The 15,515-nt window shown below is 40.0% G+C and overlaps 1 protein-coding gene and 2 pseudogenes across 1 annotated transcript in view; 1 reads left to right on the forward strand and 2 right to left on the reverse strand.

The window, feature by feature from the left end:
- The window catches only part of LOC146482246 (BTB/POZ domain-containing protein 6-like), a 75,602-nt gene that overhangs the window by 46,295 nt on the left and 13,792 nt on the right, over positions 1 to 15,515 (forward strand). The gene's annotated exons all lie outside the window — the stretch shown is intronic.
- On the reverse strand, positions 2,437 to 3,667 carry LOC146482252 (BTB/POZ domain-containing protein 6-like; annotated as a pseudogene).
- Positions 13,212 to 14,271, reverse strand: LOC146482253 (BTB/POZ domain-containing protein 6-like; annotated as a pseudogene).

A 15,515-nucleotide genomic window follows, 5' to 3' on the forward strand; every position in this document is an offset into this window, starting at 1 on the left:
AATTAAGTTAAAAGGCAAATAAAGTCAAAACCTCGAAAAACTACATTTTAAAACGTCAAAAGACACAAATACATGAAAACTTGCATATTACAGTTAAAAATAAGGCTTAAAATAAAAGTGGCCGCATTGCTAAAACATTACGTTCTCAAAGTTCAGCCTTCAATACTTACAAAATCCAAAAACTTGCAAAGAAGAAGCCTCCGTTTATCCTCTGTAAGCATCAGAACAAACGTTCAACTTTAAAAAGCTTTTGCAAATTTTCATAGAAACGAAAAAAAAGTCATATTTGATATGTTGCACGAAAGGTGTTTATCCGTGACATTTCTCTTTTCTGACCTTAAAGAGTAAGCGTAGACCTTAAGAAATGCAAAAATCCGTGCTTGCTTTGAACAAAATGAATGCGTTAAGTCCTCTAAATGTCGCTGGTGTAGAACTACAACTATTAAACCGATGTTTTCATGAAATGCTCCACAGCTTGCTCGGAAGATGGCGGACTATAATGTAGAATTCTGAAGTTCTGAGAGCAAGGACAGCGGCGTAACGGCCTTTCGCATGACGTGTCTTTTTTTGATTCGTCGTCCGCCATTTTGAAAATCGAATGGCGGGAAGAAGACCGGAATCTATTGCGCATGCCCAGCGGTTTTTGCGCTCTGTCGATAAGAAGTAAATCATCATTCATTATTTCTCTAGAATTGTTTCCTTTATTCTATCCTTCTGAATTGGTAAGTAAAAACAACAGGTAAATACAAATAACCATACTTGTAAACGTTCCTTAAAAATAACTTCAGCAAATTTTAACAAGTGCTTCGGTTGTTATGATGTTTACCAACAACAGCGAGGCATTATTTTAGCTATCAAATACAGTGGAACCCCTGCTTACGGACACCTCTTTAATACGGACACCTCTCTATTATGGACAGTTCACTTGGCCCCTGAGAGACCGAAATCCATGCACATAAAGCCTACTTCTCTGTCCCCTTCGTGCCCGTAATAACGAGGTTCGACTGTATCTTTATATTAAAATTTCAGCGTAAAGGCTCAATCTACTGCAACGAGAAATTCAGCAAATTGCCCCTTTGTAAACGTGGTTTGTCCTGGTACAATGTTCCAAAATGTAAATTTCACCCCGGAGGATTCTAAAGAGGACACGCCACCCTGGCCATACCAGGAAGGCGGACCAGTTATTGAAGCGGCAATTTGGTACGTGGTATTAGGTTTTAAAGCAACTGAAGGTTCAAACTCAATTTCAAAACCTTGATAATCTCCTATTGGACACTCCATGAGCTTCGACCAAAACAAACCGGTTTTATGTGCGACCTGAGAGTATGTCATGCAATTATGCACATGCAGGGTCACCGCATATTCACTGCTGTCGCTTCCAAAAAGACGAACTGCATGCAGCTTTATGTTTTAGGCAGGTACAAAAGTCGGACCGGGTCAACTCGGACCGCCAGTCCGGGTCGGATCAACTCGGATCGCCTCGGATCATGAAAAAAACAAAAAATTAAATGAAATTGAGAGTTTTATTCATTTCAAGGTTAAAACTCCGGTCAAAAATGGTCCAAATTAAGAAAGACTCGCGACGTTTCTCAGTGTCGTGCTGTGTAGTCAAGCCGTCATTTTGTATTCTAAGTACCAGTTCCTCTCGGACTCGTCTCGTGTTCATCCGCTGCGTCGATCTCCTCTCCACATTAGGAGCCAAACAGAAGTAAAGCGAATTTCTGCGAAATCACTTAGCGTAACAGAAATGGGTTATGACTGAAACTATCATTTTGGTGGACGGATATAAATTCACTGACAAAGATGGCCTAGATTTTACCGTCACCTGGGTCTATGATCTTGCAGATCAGGGGTATCGAATGGTCTTTGCGAGCATTTGCGAGCATGCGAGCAGTGTGTTTATTTAATAGGATAAATGTTTTGCGCCAAGTAATGGCTAATAATCTGGCTGACACCTGGTTGAAGAAAGACTGAAGCCAGAGGGAAAGATGTTTAAACCCTTTTGTTTTAACCCGATCATAACTGATTTATCGTTTAAATATGTATAAAAAATAACTACAAGGGAGGATTAACGAAATTTCGAACAATTGTTAACGAGAATGTGAGCATGCGAGCAGTTGCAAAAATTTTGCGAGCACGAGCAAGCGAGCACCCGTGTAATTTTTGCGAGCAATTCGAGCAAAGGCCAAATTTTGCGAGCACTTTTAAATGAAATGGGACCATTCGATACCCCTCAGATAGACGCGGCGGGATCAGGGATGGATGAACACGAGACGAGTCCGAGAGGAACTGGTACTTAGAATACAAGATGGCGGCTTGACTACACAGCACGACACGGAGAAACGTCGCGAGTCTTTCTTAATTTGGCTCATTTTTGACCGGAATTTTAACCTTCAAATGGGTAAAAGTTTTAATTTCATTTAATTTTATGTTTTTTCATGATCCGAGGCAATCCGAGTCGATCCGAGTTGATCCGGTCCTACTTTTGTACATGCCTTTTATGTTTTTGTCTAAAGTAAAGCCTAAAAACTCTGTCCAGCCGTTACAATGCCGCCCAGTAGCTAACGAGCCAAACCTATTAATTTTCCCAAATGGCCCAGCTCTTTTGGACTCACAAAAACCCACTGAAGTATTCATCATAGAACTAATTTGCCTCATCAGGTCGCATATTTCTTTCTTACTAAGTATGTCACACTTTGATTAGTACAACATTGGCAAACTCTTTTTCTTCCATCACAGGAAAACGAATTCCCTTCACGAGCCGTTCTCCAAGGATTCTTCTTTTCACAGAGCCTTCTGCTACAAGGCCTTGCCGTTTCACATTCCTTTTCAGCCCAGCGATCGACAGCTTTGAACAATTCCAATTCCTTGATATTCAACGTTTCTTTCTTAACCATTTCCTCCAGTACTGACCTCTCGATTGTCACGAAATCATCCGATTTCACAGCTTCCTCCGTTTCTTTCTCGATCACTTTCCAGCAGTGATCCAACAGATCTTTCTCTTCGTATTTCTGCACGTCCGGCAAAACCGTAAACACGATCGACGCGTCCAAGTTCTCTTGCAGATAAGCGGAGCATTTGTCGGCAAGAGAAGGCAGCATATAAAACTGACACAAACTGAAAATCAGTTTCTAAAAAAAAAAATACAGTGAAATTCCGAAGTATCTTATGTCTTTCCACAGGAACGTAAGCTCTCCAAAAGAATTTTTCCAGGCCAAAATAAGGCGGGTTTAGGCTTTGAAAAGCGCCTGTTAGCACCCTTTTAATATTTTGTTTGCTTTAGCAATATTTTGGGGGCTACAATGCAGATATATTTGTTCGCCAAATACATCAACTGCATCACAGTGTTCGGTGTGAAGTTTGCCTTTTCGCTGTATATGAAACGAAACAACTCCAATAGGCTCTCGTACTCACAATCAGAGATCTCGACGGAATCCTTTGTCTCCGCCAGCTCACCGTAAAACATAGCATTAAACACTGGACTACTGATCGCTAACACAAACTTTTGAGCTGGAATATTTTTACTTTCACTTCCGCCCTTGGAGTCTCGCACGACAAACTTCACATCGCTCAAGGGATCTTGGTTAAATATGGACTTGCATCTTTCTCGGATAGTACTTCTGGCTGTCCACTGCCAAAAATCGTTTTTGACTGCACCAACAGACATGATTGAAAAACGACTCTGCGTGTAAACGTTTCTTTTTACCTTCGCCTCGAACAGCGGCTAGCTTTCGATGTCAAAGAGAAAGTCACGGTATTATAATTACTGTCACGCATGCATTGTAATACTGATCGCAGGCTTAGTGCTTGGTCCCAGTCAGTCGGTTAAATTTAGCAAACTGACGAAAGGAAACCAACTATATTGTAGTTCGAAACCAGTAATTTAACAGGATATTTCCTTGAAAACAAGCAACAATAAATTGCAAAACATGGCACAGAGAGAGGCGATTAACAACTAACATATCGAAATTTCAAAACTCGACTTTCGATCCACGTGCTTTACATACATACGTAAAATGTATTGCCTTGTTATCTGCAGTTTACTTGGTTAGCTAAGTGTGAATGTGAAAAAATTGACCACGGTCCATGGAACTCCTTCTTTCTCACCACCAACAAAATAAAATAAATAAATACATAAATAAACGAAAACGAGAAGAAGCAAAATAAGGCTAACATAATACGTAGCATATGCCGTTCAAGATTGTTGAAGTTGCACAGGATACTTCAGTCTTGAAATAGTTGGAAGCGTGAAGTATTAAATGCTAAACCAAGTGAGGAAATTGGAAGTAAATTTTAATGTAACTGTGTTGGGTTTACTTTCAGTTTTTCCAGTAAATTTTATTGATTTTTGCGGAAGGAACATCACAGTATTGCTTAGTTTACTGCATTTTACTAAAAGCCGTTTCCTCAGATATAAGGATGAAGATCTGCAAGTTGCTTGTTTCTTTATATTTCATATTCGGCATTTTGCAATATTTCTTTACATCGATTCCCATTAAATGTATTAAAAATATATTGATAAAAGAGACATTTTTATTGTTTTCTGTCCTACAAAAAAATGTGAGGAACGTTTAGATTCATTTACCCTTTAATTTAATGTAAAAACCAGAAGGAGAGCCACTCTTTTACATTAAAATTTCATTCCAATTTTCTTCCTTAGTCCAGTCCAGTCATGTCCAGTCCAATATTTCACTTCAATAGGCCCGGTTGGCGTTTCGATCCAAGGAAAAGATAGATTATGCAGACAAAAGCAGGATTTTCAAACTATTCAATGAAAACTGAGATGTCCCGTCCAACTTGAATTGCGGCTTTGCACCAGTACCAACAACGCACTATCCATGTGATAGCTGTGACTGCGACTGTACAGCAGTCTCCACAATTCTACACTGCTAACAGTGCCCTATTTTTTCGTGGGATTTTCGAGACTTGTACGCTTCGATCAAACTCCTGTAATCCAAGTTTGTAAACGCAAGCGTAATCTGGGGAGAGTGTATAAACTCTATTACCGAGGGGGTTGCGTGGGGGGGGGGGGGGGGGGTTGTCAAGGTACGTTGAGTTTACCCGTCTCCACCCTCCCCTCTCTCCCCACTCCGGCTCCCCTCGGTAATTTAGACACTCTCCCGAGATTGCGCTCGCTTTTGTAAACCAAGATGGCGTGAGTTCAATCGAAGCATACGACTCTCTAAAATCCCACGGAAAAAAGGTGAACAGTCTAATCAATGAGTGTGGGTATGTAGTCACCTGGAGATCACGTGTGACGGTGGCGTGTGACGTGTGTTGGAGGCCAGCAGAGACTCTAGGGAACTGGATTTTTATTTTCGCACGATTTCTGTGGTAAAAAAGTGTAAGTGGTCACGGGGCATTTTATCAAAAAAATCAATTTCTTCGAATTCCCCAGTCTCTCTCCTGGCGATCAACCGCCTCGCCAAAGAGACTGAGGGCTCTGGGTACGAGAATATAAGAAGTGCGGTTCCTCCCTCTCCTTTTGACCGTTTATTTGCTTAAGTTACTCATTTCAGCTCGCGCAGTGCAATTTGAGGAAAATAGGACGACTGGTCGCAGTCTTTGCTGCTAAATACTGACCTTGATCATTTCCGTGTCATTTGCCAGTCGCAATGGCAAGGCTAACCTATCGCGGTTTTCAAACTGCGTGCATATCAACCTCGTAAATATTCCATGTAGCAAAAAGAGAAAATTTAAGGACTGTGCCTACTTATACTATTACTATGCGAGAGAAGCAGATCTTAGCAAGGGCTATTGAAATTCAAAAAGAAAATTGGGGGCAACCATGCATTTTTTACTCAAACTTAAGCAACGATAAGAGCTAAAATACAAAGCGATGTTAACCAAATTGAAGCTCTATTATCTCTGAAAAATTTATGGTTACCCCCAATTTTCTTTTTGGATACCAAGAGAACTTGCTAAGTTTTGCGCTCTCCGCTTTGTTTTAAAACGCGCAAAAATATCCCTGTATTAATAGGCACCACCCATAGGAAACTGTACGAGAACGTATGCGCAGTAACAAAAGTAGGCACTGTCCTTAACAGATATTACTTTGTTTCCTTTGAAAAATGTACTGCTCAAATTGTTTCCATTTTGGAACGCCCAACTTAGAATTTCATCCACGGATTCAAAAGCAAACACCACCTGGCAAAGCATGGCAAATAGCAGTACGGGAAATTACTGGTTAGCTGCTTCCATTTATATCGTGGGGGTCATGCATAAGCGATCTCAAAAGTTGGACTACCTTTTGAAAAAAATTAAAAAATAATGATGATAATAACAATAAATAAATGACTTTATTTAAGTGTCAATGTATTTAGCGCGGAGCACTAATTGGGGACACTTTCCATTTCAAATTGGAATTTAGAAGTGTTGGTGTTTGAGGAAAACCTCTCGGAGCAAAGACGAGAACCCACAACAAACTCAACCCACAAGAGTTAGGAAATTTGACCCGGGCCACATTGGTGGGAGGCGAGCTCTCACCACTGCGCCATTCCCCCCCCCCCCCCCCCCCACACACACACACACCCCCTCCCTCTCCTCCTCCACTTATCACGTATTCGATACCATGTATTCGATATGCGATACCACCTGGCATTTATGCTTTAACCCTTTCCCGCCCGAGGCCGGAAATACTGAATTTTTCTAAATCGCTAACTATGAACTGGGACACCACATATGTTATACCATTTCAAAGGTATTTTCTTGGGTGTGGTATAAATCACACCAACAAAGATGGAGGAGGTCACATATTAGACATTGAAAAAAACATTGAAAATTTTCCTATTCGTTGTACACGTTGGGTACCCCCCTAAACTATAGCTTAATGTACAGCTCTCAGTGTATTACTTGTTGTAAGATTTCAACTGGACCCTTAACATGCAAAGGAAAAAAAATTCCAAAAGTTTGAGGGGTGGTAAATCAAGTCTCATGTAGGAGAGGGGGGCATGATTTGCCTTCAATTTGTAGATCTTTCCAAGATTTTTTCGTTGTGCACGTTTTACGCAAATTGACCAAATACTGAGCTCATAATTGCGTCTTGTGCCATATGGCATTTTTGGGTGGGAAAGGGTTCGGGGAAATTTAATATAATCGATCTGACTCCTAATAATTCAAAGCATCCAGAATGTCTTTCCGATCTTCCAAGAGCTAGGTTGAAGTAAAGTTAAAGTCAAGTATTTGAAAGGCTAAACAATGATATTACTAGTTTGATGTATGGAAGCATATCATTCAATGACTATCACGTTCTGAGGTATGAGAAGTTTATTGAAAGGTTTAGTGTAAAGCCTGGTGCGGTCCTGAGGAGCTATAATGGAGTAGACATGAGCATCCTTCCGCCACGTCACGAAACACTTAAGGATGTATGTCAGGAGTGCTAAATACCAAACTCTGATATTTCGTACAACTGGTCAGACAGACTCTCAATTCCTGGACCAGAGGGATGTGGCTGGATCATGAACGAGGGCGGAGAACAGCAGCCGAAGTGTATAGGTGACAATAACTAGTGGATATCATAACCTTAATGATTGCCCAAAATTGAAGATGAAGAGAATGTCGATGACCTCGCCAAGCATGAAAACCCCACAGCTGCCATTTTGAATCATGAGATGGTAAATTTTGTGTAAATTTAACATTCACTGCAGCGAGTCGTAATAAGATGCAACAATCGCTACTAAAGAACACTCCAAACGCCATACCGCTAGAGCTTGAGTGCAATGTATACTGAGTTCTAACCGAGTTAATGGCTGACAGTCTGTCACAGGCCGAAAAAACTTATCACTACAAGCAAGTAACGTATAAAAATTTAAACAATAATTCCATTCAGACAATGAATGTTCATCAGTGTAACGAAGCTTAGGGCAACAGTTATGACATGCGCAGCAAGGATAGCTTATACATCACTCTATTATCACTTGTTCTTCTTCTCCTAGTGAAGGTGAGATATCGTACAATCGTTTTTCAGTGTATGGCAATTAATTTATCTTTTAGGATTTTTGGCATCCAGTTTTGAAATACCCTGATGCTAATTCAGTTTCAAAACAGCACATGTCTCACAAAGTCGCCAAGAGAGTCGAGTATCACTCCTCATAAAACTCCTAGTCTCTCCTACCTGCCTACCCGTCCGTTCGTTTTACTAATTCAGTAACGCGCTCGATCCAGGAGAGGTTACCTTAAATAGTTAGTGGACTATGTTCAAGACAATCGCTGTTCTATGATTTCTAGTTCATTTGCGGAACGTGATGTTTTATTTCTCTCACGCCAACTCACTTACTGTAACGAATACAATTCAAGACAATACAGTCTAATAGCTGAGCCCCATGGGTAAGAGAAATTGGTAATGCATCAATGCCAGAAATGTTGGATAGGCTATGACGTCATTTCCGTCCATCTGTTCATAGGCCGCACCATAGGACAACTAATGGGATTAACACACTCAAGCGTGTGAAGTTGTGCTGCTTCCCGCGTTTTTTTGGCGGGAAGTTGCATCACAAACGACCTTAGAAAAACAAGAAATTTTGAAGACGAAAACGCAACGACAAATACTTAAAACAATAGGATATAACGAAAAAGAGTAAGATGTGTGCATTTTTTACTGAAAGTCTTTTCAAAGAACATTCGTTAAAAGCGAACTTAAAATTAAAGTGTGATACCATCTTCGTCAAAACAAAGCTTGTTTGTGCGAGTTTTAAAAAGATTGTTGTTTAGTATATTTCTGTACTGCTTGCCTGCTTAAATTATCACAGTTTGTTTTATTCCATTTATTACTCCATGATATATTCGAAGTCTCATTTATCGTTAGTCTACTCAAGCCTTTTTCTCTGACGCATGGCTTTCTTGGCAAAATTTACAAGACAGTGACAGTGCTACATAGTCTGCGTTGACTGTTCCCAAACCGGTTCGCCTCGACGATCATCTTAAAAACTAACAAAAACAATAAAAACAGAAAAAAATAAATAAATATCATTTGGAATCCATTGAACAAAACTCTATGCAAATATCGCTTTGAGCGTGAAGAAAACCATGGTAACTCGAAAAATAGCAGATTTCGTCCTGAATATTTACCTAAAAAAGTTTCACAAATTGTGCGATGAGGGAAATTTTCGAAGACTTTGTCTGGAGGACAGCTGTGAGTATAACAAAGACCGGAAACGAGCACTGATGAGATAGCAGGAAGCGAACCATATGTAATGGTTGGCACCGCCAACAGAAATGGTGTTCTAGCTCAGAACACAAATTTAAGCACCTCTCAGATTTCTGTGATTCTGCTTGCAGAACAAAGTTAATATTATCCGGGTACGAAATGCTACACAAAAATGCCGCCAAACTGCCTTCCTTCTTAACGCCTGAGCGTGATTGGCGTTCATCACGCATTGCTCATGTTAGACAATCGAGAACAAAAACTGGTGACGACAAAAACAGCGATCCTTACTCGGTGACTACGCCTATAACGATAGCCTATTTTACAGTTGTGTGTGCTTGGAGACCTGGCTTTTTAGAAGAAACCAAGCTGGAGTTGACCCCAATGGTTGAAGTTGTTAAAAACCACCTGACTGCTTTCATATGAAAATCGTGTTGTTCTTAAGCTTACTATAGCTAATGTAATATTATTTGCACTTACATGTTAGGTTTGTATCAAACCAAAGTCACCTTCAGCCTCATTTCCACTCAAAGGCCTGGGGCCCGTTTCTCGAAAGTCCCGGTAACTTCCGCGCCCGATAACTTATCGGGGCCGTTATCGGGAAACTTTACCGGGCCCGATGTTGCGTTTCTCGAAGCACCCGTAAACTTTCCCGGTAATTTCCGGGCCCGGTAAATTTGGGGACCGTTACCAGGCTCTTGCACGCGCTTCACGCTCGTTCGCAAGAAAAGGAGAACGACTTGGGGTTATGCGTAGTCCATTTGATTTATTCGATTTCGCTTCCGATGGAAAAGCACGGTTATGGATGCGACAGGACTGTCTTCATGATTATTAAAGGACAGTGCAATATAAAAAGCACGGTTATGGATGCGACAGGACAGAACTCAAAGTTAAACTCAAAGTTTAACGTTATGTCAAAGGAAAGCAATCGAGCGAGATCATTACTTTGTATCATCATTCAATTTGGAAGCGATAATCAGTTGCCTGAAGTAGCTCGATTCTTGGTCTTTAGTGTAGAGAATATTGGGAATAAGGAAAAATCTCACACAAGTTTTAAAACTGAAAAGCTATAGTTCAACTGGCGTGATTTAATCGCTTTCTCCGGCAGACATCAAGCACTATTTTTACCGATGCCAAATCGACTTTTGTACACTGTTTTGCATCACACAAAAAGGTGCGATCTGAATTGAAATGCGACTGAAACTATTTTGCGAAAAGAGGGATTATTTTATCAGTTCTTTATTCTCATTTTTCTATCGTGAGTACAGTACGCTTCTTATTCTTTTTTCCTCTAGCGAATGCAGCAAACACAATTTGTGTACTTCGAGGACCGCGCATAATACGACTCTCATCGCTACCGCTCATATTTACGTTTATCTGTAGCATGTCAGATTTCTAACTTCCTCCTTATGAAAATTCTGCAAATTAACACAAAAAAATTTAAACGATCTATTAAGCCATAAAAGAAAACAGTTTCGCTTGCTAGAGGATTAGTTTTGCGTGACAGGAACCCATTCATTGCTAAAAATGAAGCCATTTCGGAGTAATATTTGTGGCGAGCGAGCCGTGTTTACATGACAAAATATTTATTAATTTTTACTTCCATCGTTTGTTGATAATAACAATAAAATAGTAATAATTTCAAATTTATATAGCGCCTATATGCAAACACCCTGAGCGTTTTTCAAACATTATCTAAAAACAACAGCAACAACAACAACAATAGCTACGCTTGCATTTATCTGTATTTCCGGAGCCAGCGGGCAGCTTCTCGCTGTGTTTCTCCGCAATTCGCCTCCAAGTTCATTCACGAGCCACTCAATTCTCGCTCGTGAAAGCCTGAATCTTTCTACGACTTCACTATCAGCCATGTCGGCCAGAATGGGTCGTCTTTGATAAGACCGAGGTCTTCTAACTAAACAAAACAGTCCGCCTCCGGCCGCCATTTTGTTTAGTGTTGAAACATTTGCGATTTCCCGGTAACTTTGCGGGTGGTCACGACCTCCCGTAAATTACCGGGCAAGTTACCGGGAAAATTATCGGGATCGTTAATAGCGGGAGTTTCGAGAAACACCCGAAATGTTTACGGGGACTTACCGGGTGACTTATCGGGCCCGATAAGTTACCGGGACTTTCGAGAAACGGGCCCCAGGTCCGTAGGCACACAACTGCAAAATAAGGTATATGAAGTAAAGCATCAATCCACAGTGCTTTAGAATTGATTCCTTTATTTTACCGGTATTCCGTTGAATAAGCAAGTAAATACAGTAAGTAAATAAAAATAACCACACTTGTAAGTAATACCTTAAAGATAACTTTAAAAAAAATTAGCAATTGAAACTTTTCTTCAAAAGCTACATAGCAAATACATTCACTGATGCCATTTTAAGAAATGATCAGTTATACAATGAACCATGCTACAGGTGAAGTCATAAAGCAACAAAGTGCTTCAGTGGCGTTGATGTACAACCATTTGAGTTCAGGAAATAAACAAAGTGTTTACCAACAACAGCAGGGCAAGTATTATAGCTACCAAATATCTTGAAGTTAAAATTTCGGCGTAAAGGCTCAATCTACTGTAAAGACAAATTGGGGCAAATTGCCCCTTTAAAAACGTGGTTTGTCCTCTTGCAATGTTCCAAAATGAAAATTTCACCCCGAAGGATTCCACAGAGGACACACCACCCTGACCATACCAGAAAGGCGGACCAGTTATTAAAGAGCCAATTTCGTACCAGGTATTCGCTTGAAAAGCAACTGACGGTTCAAACTCAATTTCAAAGCCTTGATAATCTCCTATTGTACAGTGTATGAGCTTCGACAAAAACGAACCGTATCTAGTTCCTTCTCAATAGGTAACTAAAAACAGTGGGTAACTAAACCATACTTGTAAACGTTCCTTAAAAACAACTTCAGCAAATTTTAACAATTGAAAAGTCTATATAAAAGCTGCATAGAAAATACACACACTGAAGTCATTTCAAGAAATGATTTATGCAATGAACCATGCTGCATTTGAAATTAAAACGCAACAAAGTGCTTAACTGGTGATCAATAATAAGTGACGTTCAAGCATTCGAGTCCAGAAAATAAACGAAGTTCGTTACCAACTACAGCAGGGAAAGTATTGTAGCTACCGAATAACTCTATATTAAAATTACAGCTCAACCTCGTGCAAAGAGTAAGCAAAATGGTAAATACAATAAGTAAATACAAATTACCATAATTGTAAACGTCCCTTAAGCGAATTATACATGGTTCAAAATCGTTCAACTTTTGTTGATCAACAAATGTTGAGCATTGTTGCGACTTGTTGACTTGTTTCGGCAACTTGTTGAACAGAATAGAGCCAAGCTCTATTTTCGTTCAACAACGTTCAACAACTTTCAACATACTTATATGTTGAACGGCATATTTCAACGTTCAACATCACATGATACACTGTTCAACATTTGTTGAACAGCAGCTGCAACATTTGTTGCTCAACAAATGTTGAACTGCGTATCATTGGCTTTTAAAATTACTTCAGCAAGTTTAACAATTGAAAAGTCTCTATAAAATCTACATAGCAAATACTTGCACTGATGTCATTTCAAGAAATAATTTATGCAATGAACCATACCACAAATGCAATTATAAAGCATAAATTGCTGCTGTGGTGATAGGGCAATAGCAAGATAAGTATTGTAGCTACCAAATAACCTTAAATGAAAATTTCAGCGCAAAGGCTTAACCCAGTGCGAAGACAAATTCAGAAAATTGCCCCTGAAAAACCGTGGTTTCTCCTGCTTCAATGTTCGAAAATGAAAATTTTACCCCGGAGGATTCTACAGAGGACAAGCCACCCTGGCCATAGCAGATAGGCGGACCAGTTATTAAAGCGCAAATTTTGTACTTGGTATTCGCTTCTAGAGCAACTGAAGGTTTAAACTCAATTTCAAAACCTTCATAAACGGCTCCAGTTGTACACGCCATGAGCTTCGACGAAAACCCTCCGGTTTTAGCTGCGACCCGAGCGCGCGTCTTGCAATTAAACACCTCCAAGGTCACTGAATATTCACTGCTGTCGCTACCAAACAGACGAATGGCATGCAGTTTTATGTTTCTGTCTACAGTAAGACCTAAATACTCTGACCAGTCGTAACTATGATCCCAATCGGTAGCTAAGATGCCAAACCTACTAATTTTCTTAAGTGGCTCAGCTCTTTTGGTCTCACAAAAACCCACTGAAGTATCCAGCACAGAATTAAAATACCTCATCAGGTCGCATATCTCTTTCTTACTAAGTAAGTCACACTCAAGGACAACACTAGCAAACTCTTTTTCTTCCATCACAGGAAAACGAATTCCCTTCACGATCCGTTCTCCAAGGATTCTTCTTTTCACAGAGCCTTCTGCTACAAGGCCTTGCTTTTCACATTCCTTTCCGGCCCAGCGATCGACAGCTTTGAACAATTCCACTTCCTTGATATTCAACGTTTCTTTATCCACTATTTCCTCCAGCACAGATCTGTCGATTGTCACGAATCCATCCGATTTCACAGCTTCCTCCGTTTCTTTCTCGATCACTTTCCAGCAGTGATCCAACAGATCTTTCTCTTCGTATTTCTGCACTTCCGGCAAAACGGTAAACACGTTTGACGCGTCCAAGTTCTCTTGCAGATAAGCGGAGCATTTGTCGGCCAGAGAAGGCAACATGTATTTCTTCGCCAAATACATCAACTGCATCACATTGTCCGGTGTCAAGTTCGCCTCATCGCTGTAAATGAAACGAAACAACTCCAACAGGCTCTCGTACTCACAATCAGAGATCTCGACGAAATCTCTTGTCTCCGCCAGTTCACCGTAAAACATGGCATAAAACACCAGACTACTGATCGCCAACACAAACTTGTGAGCCGGAATATTTTTACTTTGACTTCCGCCCTTGGAGTCTCGCACGACGAACTTCACATCGCTCAAGATTTCTTGGTTAAATATGGACTTGCATCTTTCTCGGATAGTACTTCTGGCTGTTGATTGCCAAAAATCGTTTTTGACTGCACCAACAGACATGATTGAAACGGCTCTACGTTTGAACGTTTCTGCTGTCCTTCGCTTCGAATAGCGACTAGCTTTCGCTTTCAAGGAGAAAGTCACGGTATTATAATTATATGTCACGCATGCATTGTAATACTGATCGCAGGCTCAGTTTTGGTCCCAGTCAGTCGGTAAAATTTAGCAAACTGACGAAAGGAAACCAACAAGTTCGAAACTAGTACTTTAATAGGACATTTTCTTAAAAACAAGAAAAAATAAATTGCAAAAAATGGTACAGAATGAGGCGATAATATTAATAACACATCGAAATTTCAGAACTTGACTTTCGATCCATGTGCTTTTGTTATCATTATTTATTTGCTTAGCTAAAAGCAACGTGAAATTATGGACCACGCTCCATAGAACCCCTTATTTTCTCACCACCAACAAAAATAAATACCGTAAGTGATCTAATAAACGAAATTTCAAGGGTCCGAGGGGGGCGTTTAAAAGATAAGAGGCGTTTAAAAGAGAGAGGCGTTTATTATAATAACTGTAACATGTTAAACTAAATACGGTATTATAATTATAATAACCTAAATAACAGAGCTTTAACATACTATCAAGTCAATATATAGCTCAATGTCACGACGCAACTTGCACACCGGTGTTAATTAAGGTTACCGTGTACCTTCAGGGGTGGCTTCAGTTAAACAGACATAGCGCCTCTCAGTTACATCACATATACCCAAACCCTTATATCAAATTAAAGCTTATAGAACTGGGTATTCAAATATTTCATTGCTTTTCCGCGAAAATAAATTCCCAGGTTTTTCGTTAAGTCGGAACTTGAAGGTCCAGATCGTCGTTCAAGAGTTCTAACTCAATGCCCGTTTTTATATTTTGGAAGTTTGTTTTTTTTTTCTCCAGGTCAGGATCCCAAAAGCTTAAAAAACGTGTCGGGGTTTTTCTTAATTCGACTTCGTTCAAAAGTACATTACAAAACATTTTCAAAACTGCGAGAAAACCATGCGGAGTGAACGCACGGAAATGGCTTTCAAGGAAAGATTTTTTAGAATTATCGAGTTCCCCGACACGTTTTTGTTGGTTATATATTTTTCTAGCATCTCGCCAAATTTACTGAAATCGGTCAAATCGTCGTTGAGTAGTAACTCTTGAAAGTGTCCCCTACAAGCGAAAATTAAAGTTTGAGAAAACAGCGCTTGAAAAAACCTCTCGCTACGCAAACAAGTACCGCCCCCTAACGCCTTTACGAAAAATTAGCCAATCATTTTGCAAGCTACTTTTTCTACCGGTCACCTCCTGTGAAAATTTTCTCTCTGTTTTTCATGTA

The sequence above is a fragment of the Pavona decussata genome, unplaced genomic scaffold (genome assembly GCF_977016875.1).
Source record: "Pavona decussata unplaced genomic scaffold, jaPavDecu1.1 SCAFFOLD_47, whole genome shotgun sequence".
In the NCBI taxonomy this organism is placed as follows: Eukaryota; Metazoa; Cnidaria; class Anthozoa; order Scleractinia; family Agariciidae; genus Pavona; species Pavona decussata.